The following is an 18,474-nucleotide window of genomic DNA, read 5'->3' as shown; positions in this document are numbered from 1 at the left end:
AAAGAATTGAAAGTTGATTGCTCATTTTTAATTTCTAGATTCTCTTCAGCAACAATATGTAAAGATAGAAGCTACAGTTTAAACCTGCGGTCCTTAGAGTCATAAAGTGCATCCTTATAGGCCTGTTGTGAAACATAATTATATAAGGAAAATCAGGGATAATTCTGAAAATATAAAAGAATAATAAATCTTGTTACTTTATATTTTTAATATGTTAAGTGTTATACATTTTCATGTAAATTATTAATGTAACTGTGTAAGTAATAGCTTTAAAAAAAACTACAAAAAAATGAAATCTTTGAGTTTTACGTCCCACGGTTATGCCGGTTAGGCTAAAGGAGACGGTGATTATGAGAAATGAATGAAATGGTGGAATGAAGAAAGTGGGAGGAAACGGGAGAACCCCGAGAAAACCCACGCACACGGTGTTTGTCCATCACAAAGTTCACTTGGCGGGGGCTGGGATCGAACCCGGGACCCCAAGCACCAGAGGTGAACGCTCTACCACTGAGCCACCGCGGCCCCTTAAAAAAAAAAAAAAAACCTACAATAATAAGGTATATTCAAACTGTCATATGTGGCCTTCTTGAGAAGTGGACAGGGTCAGTGTGAGCTTTAAAAGAAAAAGAAGGTTCTCCATTATTGCTTTAAACTAATAGTACTTCATTCAATGTAAACCCGCCACAGATTGAATTTATGGCTCCGAAAGCAGGACATTTGTCAAAACAGTTTCTCGGAAATCTAATGTCTGAAAATTGATAAGTAAATTATGCCTAGGATTATCCAGCAGGCTAGATAGAATTTTTGTGGCCAGATGGAGATGAAACAGAACTCTTCCAATAGAAACAGATATTCTTTCTGAGGAGCAACATCTCTTTCAGTCATAAACGGCCATTTTGCAACTCGGGTGCACGCGAGTTCAGGGTTCTTATGACTATTCTTGTCTTAATTTCGAGACGAGACGAGAAATGTCCCGAGTCTCGGGGGCAACATTAGTTCACCCAAGTCTTACGTGATGTTACGTGATTCACTACTTTCATGTTACATGATTCATAGTGTATACACTATAAATTGATAAAGTGATCGTACGGACATAATGAAGATCATTTATAAATGTTTAAGTTGTTATGATTACGAATTATATTTTTGGATATAGGATATCTATGACCTCTTAAGCATGTCACGTACGAGGGATGACAATTCTCGGCAATCATAATACCCAAGGAAATGGTGAAGAAAGGAAGGAAAGATGACACCTTTATTTTAGAACCATCTCAGAATTTGCGTGGCAAATGAAAAAAGGTCCAAGAAAGATCTCACTCAGAATGGCTGACCTGAAAAGACAGACCGTGTGTCCCACCGAGAACTGAACCCGGGGCTGCTCACTCTAAAGTTGTGAACGTTAGCGACTATGCTACGTTTAAACATACGCAAGTCAATGTATAATACACTCCAATAATAAATATATTTAAATTTTGTTACATTACACCCTTCGCAGACCTGACGTGACGCAAAAGGATTCTTATATCTTCTAGATGATTTTTTTTTTTTTTTTAATCAGGGCATCAATATTGTCATAAATTTGAAAACTGAAACGAATATTCAGCTTGAAAATTTGACACATAAGCTTTCTTCATCACACAATGACCTCAAAATGCACATTATTTCTCTCTGAAAGCTTTCAATCTGTTTTTGTTTCCTTTTCTTTTTTCTTTATTTACTTTTTTTCATTTATTTGACGTTTACATTTCATAACTTCAGAGCAGCGATAGTGTAGATGGTAAGGCGCTTACCAACTGGGAGGCTCGAGTTCGACCCCAGGTGAAAATGGAATTTTTTTCGGCCCCAGTGCAGCTCTGAATTTCCTGGTTTGCCTGGGACTCCCAGAGGAAGTATACAAGTCGGACCGTGGCCGTGCTGACTACATCATTTGTATGAGTGCTACTGTCCAGGAAGTGTAGAGTCTTTACCTATACATGCCTTGGGCAATTATGAACTGACCCGAAAGGGGAACAGGGCGACCTTTACATACTTTTACTTTACTTCATAACTTCACTAAAAATACACTAGGTTATCAGGCTTTAAACCTGATAGTATAGTGGGTGGGTTATAGTATAGTTCTAATAGCTCGACAACTGAATGACGATGCTATAATTTCAATTTTGTCTCAATTCTGCGGAGACAAACAAGAATCTACACCTTCCAGATATCTACACCCAAAACTAGAACTCTTAACGATTTAACGGGGAAAGGGAAAGGAGATTCTGTATTTCATGCATATAAAATGATTGTTCATGTGAAAAATCCTGTCAATCGCTTCATCTACTTGTACTGTACTGTACTCGTATTTGTAAACCATGTAGGTCAATTACAGAATACAAAATGCATCAAGTGGACATTTGACTAATCCACGTGTCAATTGACTTTGCTTTTTTTTTTTTTTTAAATCCAATTTTATGTACCATCCAGGCCCAGGCCCGTAAGAATAGCCTATCTATACAATGTGCCAAAAAACAGTTTTGTTCAACAAAAACAACAGTAAATTTTGTTTTGACTAATTTCCTATGACTGTCAAGTATCTTGTTCCCCGTCTAGATTCTCGAAATGTTCTTCTCGTCTCATTTTGTAAATTTATAAACAAAATTTGTGACCTGATATTTTTTTTTTTTTTTTTTTTTGCTTAATTTAATCTAGAAGTTATTAGAATCCTTCCGCGTCGCGAGTAGTCCACAAAGGGTGGGATATAACAATATTTAAACCATAGCCACAGCATGTTTTAATGGAGTACATTGTGTAATGACTTACGTATCTGTAAACATTGATAAATGTTTTTCATTACGTTCGTACAGTTACTTCATCAATTTATATTTTTTATATTACTTTAAACTTTTGTACATTTTAAATTTTATATATTTTGATTAGCTTGCTTTTATTATTAACTTTAGTTGTTTTATTTTCTTTCCACAATATACATTATATATATATATATATATATATATATATATATATATATATATATATATATATATATATATATATATATATATAGAGAGAGAGAGAGAGAGAGAGAGAGAGAGAGAGAGAGAGAGAGAGAGAGAGAGAGAGTTTACAATGATTTACATAATTGATAGGTTATCTTCCCACTGCAAATTGTACGTGATGCTTTTCCTCAAATAAACTTAGAAAAAAATTATCATCAACTTCAGAATACGATATGGCGACGTTGACATAACTAAACTTAAAATTATCAGGTTATAATGAATCATGTAACACTAACGCACTGTTTGAGATCTAAGACGTAAGTGAACTACTGTTGCCAGCGAGACTCGAGAAATTTCTTCTTGTCGTCTCATTTCGAGAAAAAAAAGAGACGAGAATTGTCGTTTCTCGTTTCGTCTCAAATTAAAAAAAAAAAAAAAGTAATTCACGTTTAGTTTCCGAGAGGAGAGGACAAATTTGTCATCTTGTAAGAAACACTATTTTCCAGTGTTGCTAAATGGATAGCGGGCGTCTCTTTGATGCGAGTGATCACGGATCGATTCGGATAGAAGCACATAGTTTCCGAAGTTAATTCAGCATCATGAGGCAATTGAGGATCTACGTGAACTCAGATGTAGCGAACTGCAAGTTAGTAAGTAAGAACTAATGATGATGATAACCGATACCACACACTCAACCAATTAAAGTCCGACTGTCAAATCCTAACTCGTCGTGGATTGTAGTCCTAGGGAATTTAGGAGTCACATGTTGTAGCCTATGCCTTAACATTTTCATAATCTAAATTAGCAATTTGTACGAATTATCCTGTCACCTGAGCGAACAATATACCTATGTTTTATGTGACTATCATTTGTTAGTACCACGCAAGTGGGACTTCGAAGAATGCAATGTTAATACGTCCGCCCGTTACTTCACACAATAACCTTTGAGCGAAAGCGAATATTTGAATTCTGTTGTTTGCAATAGACAAGTAGAACGGTTATTTCGGCCTAATTCGTTATGGAGCCAATCCATTAACATCATCATGGGTAACGGTGACTTTGACGGTGGTTATCCATATGCCGTTTCATACTATTGAAACAAGAGTAGTGGAAGATACACACCGTGCCGTTAGCTGGCAGCAGTATATTCTAGTGGTTGACATTCCGGACGATACTGAATATTTATGTAATTAATCCTCTTTATTACCTCTGCCAAAATTTATTATTAGACTATATGCATGAGTCGTCCAGTTCCAAACTGTCTCTTGTCTATTTACGGAAAATTTCAGAAAACTGAGAAAAAACTGTAGGATCGATATGTTTTGTAGAACTGTATATATTTGAGGGTGTTTAAGTGATTCACATTAACACGCTCAAGTGTTTCCAGTTCTACAAAACATAGAGACCTATACTTTTTATATAAATAGGCAAGAGACGGTTTGGAACTGGACGTTTCATATTAAAAACAAGATTTCAGACAAGCCGTTATTCAAATCAATTGTTGGGAGCGCGGTGGCTCAGTGGTAGAGCGTTCACCTCCGGTGCTTGGGGTCCATGGTTCGATCCCAGATTGCGCCGTGTGAACTTTGTGGTGAACAAACACCGTGCTCGTGGGTTTTCTTGGTGTTCTCCCGTTTCCTCCCACTTTCTTCATTCCACCATTTCACTCATTTCTCATCATCACCGTCTCCTTTAGCCTAACCGTGGGACATAAAACTTAAAGATTTCTTTTCATTTCATTTTCAAATCAATTGTAATTATTTAAAAATGAAATATTTGAGTTTAACGTCCCACAATTACGCCCTTTAGGCTAAGGGAGAGGACGATTAAGTATGTGAATGATGATGAAAGAATTGGTGGAATGAGACAGTGGGAGGAAACGGTAGTACCCGGAGAAAACCCGCGAGCACGGTGTTGTCCACCACAAGCTTACTTGGCCGGGGATCGAACCAGTTACCCCATGAACCAGAGGTAAGCGCTCTATCACTGAGCCACCGTGCCTCCAATTGTAATTATAACCAATGGAGGTCTATGGCTGTCCAGGGACATTTTAAGTTGGATAATGTCTTGTTACCTAATGGTTAATACCGCCGTTATATTTGGCTTTATGTAAGAAGTGCAGTACCCGTTAATTTAAGTTGCACCTTAGTTGCCTCATCATTCAGAAATTATGTATCTCTAGTACCATTATCAGGAATAAAACCACCAAACGTACACGCATCCTAACCATTCAGCAATGCAAAGCAATTTAGCCAGAGAACGATATATTTTACACTTGAATCATTAGTATCCTACAAAAATAATGGTTAATAATAGTAGTGGGAATCGAAGTAGAGGAAAGTCAGTCAACCATGGCATTTCGCCTTGAGTAACTAGAAAACAACTGAAAACTATCAGGACCAAAGGGCAATGGATTCGAAAATAGATAATTCTGATCACAATACAAGAAGGCTAACAGACGATCCATTAAATAATTAGGCCTCATTTCTTTTCAAAATCAACATTAAAGTTATTGATGTTATGCATGTCTGAAGACTAATCCAAGGCACTACATTTTAGAATTCGAGTACTGGCAACGCTGATGGAATAATGCGAATGTCAGAGATTGTTGTAGAAGCACCTGTTTTTACTTTTCCCGACTTTTCGACGCGTGCAGTAACGGAAATCGATATGTATTTATTTTGTAGCATATACAACATGTATAATAATAATAATAATAATAATAATAATAATAATAATAATAATAATAATAATAATAATAATAATAATAATAATAATAATAAATACAAATCATGAATATTTATGTTATATTTTATTCAGAATATGAATAAGCATATTAGAATCATAAGAATGTTGAGGTTTGATAAGTAAATTAGAAAATTTCATAAAACTAAATTAAACTGAAAGTTATGGTTGGTTAAATAGAGCAAATTAATCGCCTGACAAGTATTTAATCAGTCTTTACACATATTCCTAATGTCATCACGGAATTCTCGTGGTGACTTCAACTTTCGCCTATTCAAGATTCGCCTAATAACCTCAGGCAATGGAATTTACAGATAAAAGAAAATGTAGGCGAATATTGAATAGGCCTTATAATTAGGCCGGTGAATAAGGCATTTCAAGTTTGCCTAATGCGAAATTATGTTGGCAGTACTGACAAAAAATTTTTAAAAAATGTAGTTTCTAAGTTTTAAAAAAATTAAAAAAGTACATATTAAAACAGTATAAGCACAATTACAGTGTATGACAAGATATTATGTTGGACATCGAAGTATGAAAATATTACATGAAGTTAAAAAATGTATTACGGAAAACATAAAATTAAGTAACATAAATTCTACGAATTAGTCCTAGAAGCGACAGGAACTGTTGTCTGTCCTATGAGCGACAGATTCATTTACATTGAGATGGTGGAAGACGATCTTGTAAAATATGTTTGCCTCTGGCGTTATTAGCGCCCGAACAACCTTGGTATGAAATATGTACGTGCCAGTGATACTGTTCCTCAAATATATTTTTTCTCTATTGTGAGTGCAAATAAAACTTATTTTAATTTAGATTTAGATTTGACATAAAACATATCAAGTAACTTAACGAGACAACAGGGATATTTCCATGAAAAGCATATTCCTATGTAATTATTGAATATCCAGTTGTAATATCCCCTTTCTTCAAAAACTGTTTTCTGTACTTAATTTGATTCAAATATAATTACTCACTAAGCACAGTAATATATTTTATTTTGAAAAACAAACGTGTAACAGTTTCGCCAACTATATATTTTTTAGACTTCCTAAGACACTGTGAATAAAATGAATAACAAATGTTAATGATAAAAGACAGCTTTTGAGATCCCTTACATCTGATTGGCTATTCTCAACGAATCCCACCAATTACAATGCAGTTCACTCTAAACAATCCAAAAGGTAAACAAACTCTTTAAACTACCTTCCCCCCTATTGTAAGCTACTAAAACGTAAACTAATTGCTTAATTTGCCTTCCCCTCTTGTTTTGACTTATACATAAAAGCTTGTCGTATAACAATCTCAAATAATTCCTTATAACTAGACGAACTGTTAAGTCCTGCGAGAGATTTGTAACTTGTGTAATAATTTCTTCGAATACATCGTGTTTCAGATTTCTTTGATATCCTCAAGTGGTGAACGCCCTCTTTCCATGGGCGCCAGCGGCGGATCCAGGACGGACTTCTGGGGGGGCGGTAGGTCGTAATACTGCTAATTAGAGCTACTTTTAAGAGCTCTCGAATGGGTTATATTTATATATAAAATAAGAAAATTTCCTCTTCTGTGGGGGCGATTGCCCCGATCGCCCCCCTGGATCCGCTCCTGATGGGCGCTCGATGGGAAGGCAGGAATCGTCCCCTGGCTCAAAAAAATGCATACGTAATATAGCAAACCACGTAGAACATATTAAATACCAGATATACCAGACGTGATACAGCAAAAATGAAGATGCCTCTCCCTAGAAAATTTTCTTCGGGCGCTCTTACCTCTTTCTGATTTTTTTCTTATGCCATAAACATATTCAATCTAAACTTATGCTCCGTATCATTTTAACATGAAATGTTTAATTATATTAGAATCATAAACAAAGGTGGAACTACTCTAAATATTTAGTTAGTTTTCTCCTTGATATAGTCAGTGTATTCACAGAAATTAATTCAAAATATTAGGAAAAACGTATAAAATATTGTTAATGTAATGAGAGCAGTCTCACGTATTAAATTCAGGTAGAGCGAAATTTTTCATAGTACATTTTGTTAGGTTCTAAATCACATTAGCATGAAACAAGTTAAAGAAGAGAAAACTTTATCTTCTTTCATTATCTTAGTATGAACGAATCGGTGACTCATAGGGCAGTTAACAGATCGAATCGGTCGCTCATAGGACAGTTAACAGTTCATGTCGCTAATAGAACTGTCGCAAGTGAGACGACACCAAATTCTACGAGAGTTTCCATAAATCTTAAGCACCAAGAATCAGTAAAGCACAATTACGGTATATGCATAGATCCTTAATATCGACATTAGAAATGTTAATTTTTAATTAAGTGCAAACTTTGAGCCCAGTATGTAGGGGTTTGAACCGGGCCCGTGCTGGGGATACTGACGAGGGCGGTGGACGAGCCTACCGAAAGGGCGCCAATACAAACGTGAATACGTAATATATATATATATATATATATATATATATATATATATATATATATATATATATATATATATATATATATGAGTTGGACAAAAAATCTAAAACGTTTTAAAAAAGGGTGAAAATCATACCTGGTATGGTGTGGGGCCTCCTTTTGCGTCCAAAACAGCTTGGATCCGATGTGGAATGGACGTATACAGCTCCTGAATCGTGGTGTGTGGAATTGTGTACCATTGCCCCTCCACAATATGCTCCAGTGTCTTAAAGGATGCTGGTGGAGGGTAATGAGAGCAAACACGCCTCTCTAACTCAGACCACAATGGCTCAATGATGTTCAGATCTGGTGATTATGGGACTTAGGGGAGGTGTGATAGCTCCTGGTCATGCTCCTCAAACCATGATTTCACCGTTTTTGCAGCCTGACAGGGTGCCAAATCATCTTGGTAGATGACATCACCATCAGGGAACAATATTTGGGCCATGGCTAGAACCTGGTCCCCCAAAATGGAATCATACGCCTAATAATGAAGTAATTTTCATTTTCGGTGAAATGTGATTAAAATTCTGCCATTGAATCCTCACACAGTGTTATCTGGCAGTTTTAGAAAAGAGATCGCCTTAGCAAATCAGATCTTCTCAGAGCATGATTTTAAACAGAATACTCCAAGCATGTATGTATCCAATTGTTTTTTCTATAAAATACATGTAAAATAAAAACTATTATAAGGTGTAAAAAAAATAAAAATAAAATAAAAAATAATGCTTTTGTATATAAATAGGTGTTGATTATTTTGCAAATGTATTGTAATTATTTGGAACGAATCATTTAAATCATGAGGTACATGCTAGAAGGTATGGCGGCAGGAGAAAGAGGGAGGTAGAGAAAGTATTCTATGTTTCACTTTAATCAAAGGTTCTTACAATACACACCAATAAAAATGATTTTTTTTTTTCATGGAATAAGACATGCATTCAAGTGTCTGTATTTATTAACGTAAGATTATCTACGCTTTAACTACTCACAACGCTAACAGCTCTTGTTTCACACAAGTGATATTTTCCCATGTATCGAGATATTTCTTGGTGTGTATGATATCACTATATCACCATTTCAATGTATTATTATTATTATTGATTGCTTATTAAATCTTAAATTAGTCTCATTTCAATCTTTATAAATATAAAATGGGCGTATGTGTGTATGTTCCACCATAACTCTAGAACACCTGGAGTAAGTTTAACCAAACTTGATACACATATTACAGTGTACTTACAATCTGCTGTCGTTGGTGATGTGAGGTGGAATATTTTCCGCTATATTTTTTCGGAAAATTTTCCATTCTAAACAAATACCAGTGATCAAGTATCAATTCCTCATTAATCATAAAATTGATTGAATTTATGTATAGAAATGTTAAAAAGCGAAAGATCGTTTAAAGAATCTGAAAATTTTCATGGCTCAGACAATTTCCAGTTCTTGTATGTAGGAACAAGTGAAACAATATTTCATGAATCAATTTTTTTTGTTCTGTATGCAAAAATTGAAAAACTTTTTATGAGTCGGAAAATTTTCATCATTTTGAAGCACAAAATAAAACAACTACCTGAATCGGAAAGTTTTATTGCTCTGTAGAAACAAGTGAAAGGAATTTTGCATGGATCGGAAAATTTTCATTACGATGTAGAAACAAGTGGAAAAACTTTTCATAATTAGAACAATTTTGAATATTATGTATAGTGATGTAAATTTAATAGGGGATGATAGGAGAACAATAGAAAGAAATGCAGAGATCTTATTAAACGCTTGCAGGGACATGGGCTTAGAAGTAAATGCAGAGAAAACTAAATACATGGAAGTGCGTCGGGACCGGAATACAGCAAATTATGGATGCGTTAAAATATTAAATAATACTTTTGATAAAGTGGATAGTTTCAAATATCTAGGATCAATATTAACAGAGGAAAATCATATTCACGAAGAAATTAAATGTCGACTAAGCAGGGAATTCATGTTACTATTCGGGTCAAAATCTCTTGTTGTCGCGAATTCTGTCGAGGAATTTGAAGCTTAAAATATACAAAACGATAATTATGCCTGTTGTTCTGTATGGCTGCGAAACATGGTCACTTACTCTGAGGGAAGAACATAGACTGAAAGTATTTGAGAACAAGATCCTGAGACGAATATTCGGACCCAAGAGGAACGAGAATGGGGAATGGCGAAAACTTCATAACGAGGAACTACATAATTTATATGATCTACCCAACATTGTTAGGGACGTCAAGTCTAGGAGGCTTAGGTGGGCGGGTCATGTAGCTAGAATGGAAGAAAGTAGAAACGCTCTCAAAGTCTTGACTGGAAGACCAATCGGAAAACGACCATTAGGAAGACCTAGGCGCAGATGGGAGGACAATATTAAGATGGATCTCGCAGAGATTGGAATATAAAGTAGAAACTGGATGAAGTTAGCTAAGGATAGAAGTCAGTGGAGAGCTTTTGTGAACGCGGCATTGAACCTCCGGGTTCCATAAGCCATAGAGTTAGTTAGTTAGTTTAGTTAGTGATGTTAAGTGGAAAATTTTCCACTATATTTAACTCTGCACATTGAGCTATAAAAATGAATTCCTGTAGAGAAAAGTTAGACAGCAACAAAGTATAATTTGCCAATTAGCTTTCAAGTTATCAAGTAAAAACTTACATAGGTTTCTCTCTCTCTCTTTCTTTATATATATATATATATATATATATATATATATATATATATATATATATATATATATATATATATATATATATATATATATATATATATATGTGTGTGTGTGTGTGTGTGTGTGTGTATGTGTGTGTCTGTATGTATGTATGTGTAAAGCGCAGGGAATAGACTGAAATAGTGATATCGTCATTTCCTCTCCGTTACCATGGTGCTCGCCATGTTTTTTTCTATACAAACGCGTGAAGCGAATGGAGTATTTTAAAATCTAGTACAAGCAAAGACAACGGCTGTAAATTTATTTACAATTATAAAATATTTTAACGACCAATAAAGTTAGTGAGAAAGGGTACAGATTTAGAATATGAAAATGTGTTTAGGAAACTACGAGTAAAATCAAGAAAATTCATAAAGAAAGACTAATGTCTAAAGAACTTATTTCTAAAAGCGCGACATCTCTAAGTGATAAGGTAGAAATCAAATAATTAATCTAAAGGTTGGTATCATGTAATTCAATTTAAAAAGCAATTATGCACAATATAAACTCCTTAATGTGCAGATTGACAAACTCTCGGCACAAGGAAAAGTGTAAAAATATACGATTTTTTAAAAGATAAAATATATTTTAGAACAATTGGGACATTTACTTTTCTTATGTCCACTCTTCATAATGGAAGTGCACAATATTAATGCCTACAATATTACCCCCCAAAAAAGCTTTCGGAAATTTTTAATCCGGACCATCAGTGGATATAGGTCAGATCTTTTCTTATATTGTCTATCAACTTTTTTAAAAAATAGAAACAGTATAATAAGAAAACATCCAATTATGATTGGTTCAGCATATATTCTAAACAACTGTTAAACATTAATCCTGTCCACGTATGCAATGTTATGAAACTTATATTAACCCATAATATCCCGAAATTTTAAAGAATTGAATTCTTTCACCATCTCTTATATACAATATCTATTTGTTACCAAATTTACGAGAATTAATAAAAAACTGGAATGTGTCTCATTTTGGGGACAGTTTAGGGACGTATGATAAATCATACAATGGGCATTCAGGTATGATTTTATATACATTTGAGTTGTACGATTAATCATATGCTGGGACAAGATAGGAAAACACTCTGCGTGAAATGATCTTTTTATTCTAAAAGATAACCTAACCTTTTCCGGCACATACTTTATTACAAACTCTGCTTTAGTTTTCTTGTCTTAACAGAGATAATATGCTAGGAATAAGAGGAACACTTTTTTGAATTCAATCCAATGTTGCACTTTACGTATCGATATCGTTTACAACATCCATATTTTCCTTGTGGTATAAAAGGAAGCACTTTTTGGGTATAATCACACGTTGCACTTTGCACATCGGAATTTAGTACACTTTCGACACCTTCGTTGTGTTTCCTCCTTATCAACGATATGGTCTATTTTGCCATACCGATTTTCTGTTGGAACTTTTCTAGTTGATTTTCGACGAACAACTCTTGGTCTTTCTATGTTGGGTGAAGACAGCAAAGCTAATACTATACGTCGGGTGAATTATATGAGAGATGAATTTTTATCCAAATGTGTGTAGTGTGTTAGCAGAGTTGATACAAAATCTGACAAAGGCAAATATCACTTTCTTGATCTGATTCGAATTCTATACTACGAACGAAGTTTATCAAAAAGGATGACTCAACTCATGTTCCGGTTATGTATTTCAATGATCGATGGTCATAAAATCTGTGTGGACAATATGGTCAATAAAATCTTCAAAAAATCACGAAATACATCTATAGGATTAACTGGTTTATCACGCCACTGACTGATTATAAAGGGTTCCAAATTATCCTTATTTGGAAACGATTTGTTTTGACTCAAATGTTTTCTTTTCAAAACATACACTGCCTCGAGTTGGACGATGATGTCCCTTCGGGTGAGCTGCTCTGAGAATTAGCTGGTACTCCATCAGACCCACTAATCGATGTGGTAGGATTCCCCACCTACCACGGCACGCACCTCCATCGGTTGTGATAATACTCCGTTTCCAATATCTCGAACTTGTGCGATATCACTATTGGCATTACTCGCATCATCATCTTGATCAGTGTCATTTCCGTCACTTGAAGGAAACAAAATCAATTGAAGTTCTTCCGGACCTCCTACTTCTGTGAAAAGATCTTCCTTCTCACTATCGTTCAGTTTGTTCAGCATATTTAGGACCTCCTCTGCATCTAAGGGTCTCTTGGAACTGAAAAATAGTAATAATAAAAGTACTATTATTCATTGATTTTTATTGACATTAATTTTTATTGACATTAATTTTTATTCATTACTAAAGAACATATTTGGGTGGCTACGCGCTAGAACGAAGTGCTACCAAAAAGAGGATTTTGAGTAATTGGAGACAAAGTTGAACGGAATGTATGGCCGCTAATGATCGCATACAAACTCATGCAATTCGTTGACAAACCAGACAAAGTAAAGCCATGATTCGCTGTTACATAGAAGAAACATTAATTTTGAACTGAAATATGACATTATCTCGATTTACCAAACAATGGAGTGATTCCGTTCTGGCATATGCCCCTTCATTTAGAATAATGATCCCCTGTGGTCATTGAAGATCGATCTATGTCTCACTTGTCAGGTCGCAGAATGGGATGCTGATCAGGTTTGGAGAATCAGCCAGAGCTTCTTTTGAAATACACTTCTATTATGCGCATTCGCAAAGTTAGCTATAATTCTCCTCAATAGAAATTGAGACCTTAGGATTCGAATCCACGACTTACTAAATGCAAGGCCAATGCTCTACCTACTAAGCCAATACTGCAGTCTATATGATATTTGCTTCCAATAGAGGCAATTATTAATAGTTAACCTAATGTTGAAATATTTAAAATCTGTATTTCGCAATCATTTATTTACACTTGACAATTTGGGGCACATATTCTTAAAAAAAAAACACATAAAATACAGGATATATATCCTAACCTAACCCAAAATTATTATTACAATAGAGCAATGGTTCTAATAGCTTATTGTTTTATAGCACAGTTAGTATATAAGAACTTTTTCCACGTCCCCTCAGAATCATAAAATAAAAACCCCTAACTTAGTTTCTAAATGTCCTTTGTATTAAATTTTTTTAAAAATATTGCAAAGTGATCAAAGCACTGGACGGTGCCGCGGTGCACACTTTGAGCAGCAGTGTACTCTAGAAAATATTAAGCCGCTATTTAACACTAACCCACACTAATAATTACTTACACGAGTTATTCTTTCAATAAAAAAAAAAAAAAACGTAATTTGAAATGTATATAGGCTAGAAAACTCATATTTGTTCTTGTTGCCCTGCGTATGATATTTCATACATCAATTTTCAAAACGCTGTAGCTCGACACCTAATTATTAGAGTTAAAATAATTTTCTCCTACCTTATAATTAAAAACCCACATATATATTGGTTAAGTATTTTTGGGTATGATTTAGAAACACTCGAGAAATTATAAAAATAGATATACCTTTCTGTCATTTTGGGCACGTTTCGGAGAACATCAAAATTATTCTGCTTTCTAGCGTGTAATGCAGGTGTTAACAGAACAAATTCTAACTAGAAATAAGTGTACAAGTATAAAGTTGCTATATGAACTGCTATTTTTTTCATAGGGGAGATAGTGTATATTTAACGCAAATATAAAATATACCGGGTTTACGTATGAACAATCATACGCTGGGATATAATGGGTTAATGAATCAAAAAGTTTCCAGAATTATTTAAGATTAATATCTGATCATGAACAAGATGAGTACATTTGTTTTCTCTTTCTTTTTCTATGCCGTATATCTTTTTTAGTTTCATTGATTAGAAATATTTAAAAATAATCATAAATATTTCATTCAGTCTAATGTTCGCAATTCAGAAATATTTCATCACTATTTTCGTTTTGCATTTAGATCCTTTATGTATTTAAGCTACTTGTTGTTTAGAAAATAAAATGGCGATCACCATGGCAACGAAAAGGATGTGACGTCACACTATTTCAGTCTATATGCACTGAATTCGTAGAGTACAAATATCCCATTCCATTATCTAAAATGTAAGAAGAAAGACAAAAGAAACCTTTGTGAATTTATCAATTATTTAAAAAACGGAAAGTTCCACAATTTATTCACATATACTGTAGACTTGCCTATGTAATGAAATAACTACATAAAAGTTCCTTATGAAGATTATCTTTGTAACAGAAAATAAGAAGAAATGCTTTGATTTTATTGTGTTTAACAATAGTAAGCAAAAACTCAATATTGGAGTTTTGTGTTACCAATAATTACCAATATATATATATATATATATATATATATATATATATATATATATATATATATATATATATATATATATTTTTTTTTTTTGCTAAACAACAATGTAGAAATAAGTGGAGTATATTTTCATGAATTGGAAAATATTCCAGAAAATTTTCAGTACTGGTAATAAATATTAGCTAGATAAATTTTCCTGAAGTGAAATTCTAACGATTCTTCATTCCCGCAAAAATGTTTTAAAAACTTCAATGCATTCTTCCCTCAGAATTCACCATTGATTTTACAAAATCATATTTCGTCAGTTTAATACTCATAAGACGAAATTTTCTCATAGCTTTACTACTTTTCTGGATTTACATACTTGCAATAACATAAATAATTAGAGATAATATAAAGTGCCTACTGTAAATTTCTGACTACCCAAAATTCCAGTTTAAGTAACTTGTGAAAACAAATACTGATTATTTTCTGGAAATAAACATTTATTTATTTATTCATTTATTCACTCAGAAAAGAAAGTAAAAGGTTTCTTTTAGCTTTCTTGTTACATTTTAAATAATGGAATGGGATATTTATACTCTACGAACTCGATGTATGCTCCCTGCGATTTACACACACACACACACACAGGCAGAGAGAGAGTTGAGTTGATTTGGAGTTTAACGTCCATTTCAGAAGCAAGGCTATATGAGACGAGACCTACTGATTAACGTGAAATTCGAACATGAGCTTCCGCCAGGAATTGAACCCAGGTCTCCCACGGAGAAGGCACGTACGCTAAACGCTTAGCTACGAAGGAGCTCACAGAGAGAGACAGAGAGAGAGAGAGAGAGAGAAACACTATGTAAGTTTTTACTTGCCAACTTGAATTCAATTTTATATGTCAATGTGCAGTTAAATATAGTGGAAAATTTTCCACTTAACATCACTATACATAATATTCAAAATTTTCCGGGTTATGAAATTTTTTTCCACTTGTTTCTACATTGTAATGAAAATTTTCCGATCCATGAAAATTCCTTTCACTTGTTTGTACAGAGAAATAAAACTTTCCCATTCATAAAATATTTTACTTTTTGTTTCAAAATGAGCATTTTCCGAGTTATAAAAAGTTTTTCAATTTTTCCATACACGACAGAAAATTTTCGATTCATGAAAAATTGTTTCACTTGTTCCTACATAGTACTGGAAATTTTCTGTCATGAAAATTTTCAGATTCTTTAAAAGATCTTCCATTTTTTAACATTTCTATACATGAATTCAATCAATTGTATGATTAATGAGGAATTGTTACATGATCACTGATATTTGTTTAGAACGGAAAAAATTCCCGGAAAATATAACGGAAAATTTTCCACCTCACATCACCAATAAATTTTACGGCTAAACAACGTTGTAGGAAGAAGTGGAGTATGATTTTATGAATCGGAAAATTTTCTGGAAAATTTTCCGTTTCAAAGTTTTCCGGAAAATTTTCATCACTGACTGTCGCAGTAAGACCCTCTAGCACACTTGGGGGGGAGAAAGTGGGAGGCGTAGAGGATGACACAAAAATGATTAAAAACGTCCTATAGCTATCAATGTCAAATTCGTAGTTTTCAGGGTCGCTGAGATTAATAGCAACTCAATCGATGCCGTTTCAATCTAAGTTCAACCCCCATTAATACCCCTCGGGGAAGCAAAGAAATTATTCAAAAAATTACTCACAATTTCAACAGCACTACTCTAAATAGCAGAAACTTGACCACGATGAGGTATTTGTTTCCTTTTTCACGCACTATAAATTATTTCCGACAACTTCAGTGGGTGGTGGGAAATATTAATCTTCGTCTTGGCTCTTGAATCTAGATTATTTGTTTTTCTATGATGTAAATATCATATGAAAAAACAGTTTCTCTTCCTTCGATTTTGTCCGTTTTGCAACGATTTAGCTTGCATAGTGCGACATTTTAAATAATAATAATAATAATAATAATAATAATAATAATAATAATAATAATAATAATAATAATAATAATAATAATAATAATCTGCAATATGGTTTTGAGAAGCTAGGGTTCAATTTTTAATAAAAGACCATGTCGTTCGGGAGGCGTCCTTCGACATCAAAGTTTCACAATATTTTTGTTTGTTTGTTTGTTTGTTTGTTAATGTGTTAGTATACAAGCTATCAAAAAGCATAAGTTTCTCGAATTTGGGGAGGGGTAATTGCCTGCTCCTGCCCTCCTCAATTGACACCTCGCGGCTATCATACTTCTAAACTAAAAAAACCGGAATACCCTTCGAAAATTTACAGAATGTCCATAATTATACAGTTGGTCTTGTTGATTAGAATTAATCAAGTAATACAGTAGATAAACACAAAAATGAGTAACAGACAATAGATTATTTATTCCTGTGAGTTGAGTAATAAAAGTGGATTTTATTTTATATCTCTCAATTGATATAAAGTTATGTTTTAGAGGGAAATCGGAACATTTGGAGTTCCGAACAATTTCTGGAGGGAACAGATTATATAAATCCATAATTGGCCAAGGTAAACTGGGTTTCTTGGAGCCCTACATTAAACTGTGGGTCCATATCTCACTCGGTGCTGAAAAGGAACGTTTAACTTAAATAAAAGAAAAGAAAAAAAGAAAGAAAAAGAAAAGAAAAAGCTTGGCAAACCCTCTAAATATTCCCATTTTATATCTACATAACAAGAATAATAAATCCTCCAATTGAAAACAAGGGGGGGGGGGGGCAAATTGTACGACTTCATTTTATTTCGTGAGTTTCGAACTTCAAGGTGAAAAAGAATCTGCTATTAATGTATTAACAATGATTTATTTTTTTAAAAAAAAATAATAATAAATAAAATAGATGCACTTCTTCTATACCAGAAATGCGTAAGCTTAATGTTTGATGTCACTGTTGCTTTCTATTAATAGTATTAATCTGTGCTGACAGAATGAATAACGTATAGGCCTATAAAAGGAAGTTAAACGTTTCCTTCTATTTTACCCTCTCCCTTCCATTATGATTTATATTACGCAATATAACTTCTCAATTGCTTATGATTAATAAGTAAATAAAACAATAATTGACAATATTTACATTCTTACTAAACATTCGAGCATCGATTGAGAGTTTCTCACAATTTCCTTCAAGCGCGGGAAACATCTCGAAGCATCGATTGACCTTGGCAACATTATCACGTTGCGTCGTTTCTATAGAAACAGACACACCTCTTGCTCGTACCCAATCACACTACGGTTCTAGACTACTCGGCGCTGTTTTGA

This window comes from Thermobia domestica, chromosome 7, assembly GCF_964235325.1.
Source record: "Thermobia domestica chromosome 7, izTheDome1.hap1.1, whole genome shotgun sequence".
NCBI lineage: Eukaryota > Metazoa > Arthropoda > Insecta > Zygentoma > Lepismatidae > Thermobia > Thermobia domestica.
Note: the sequence above shows the minus strand (reverse complement) of the source record.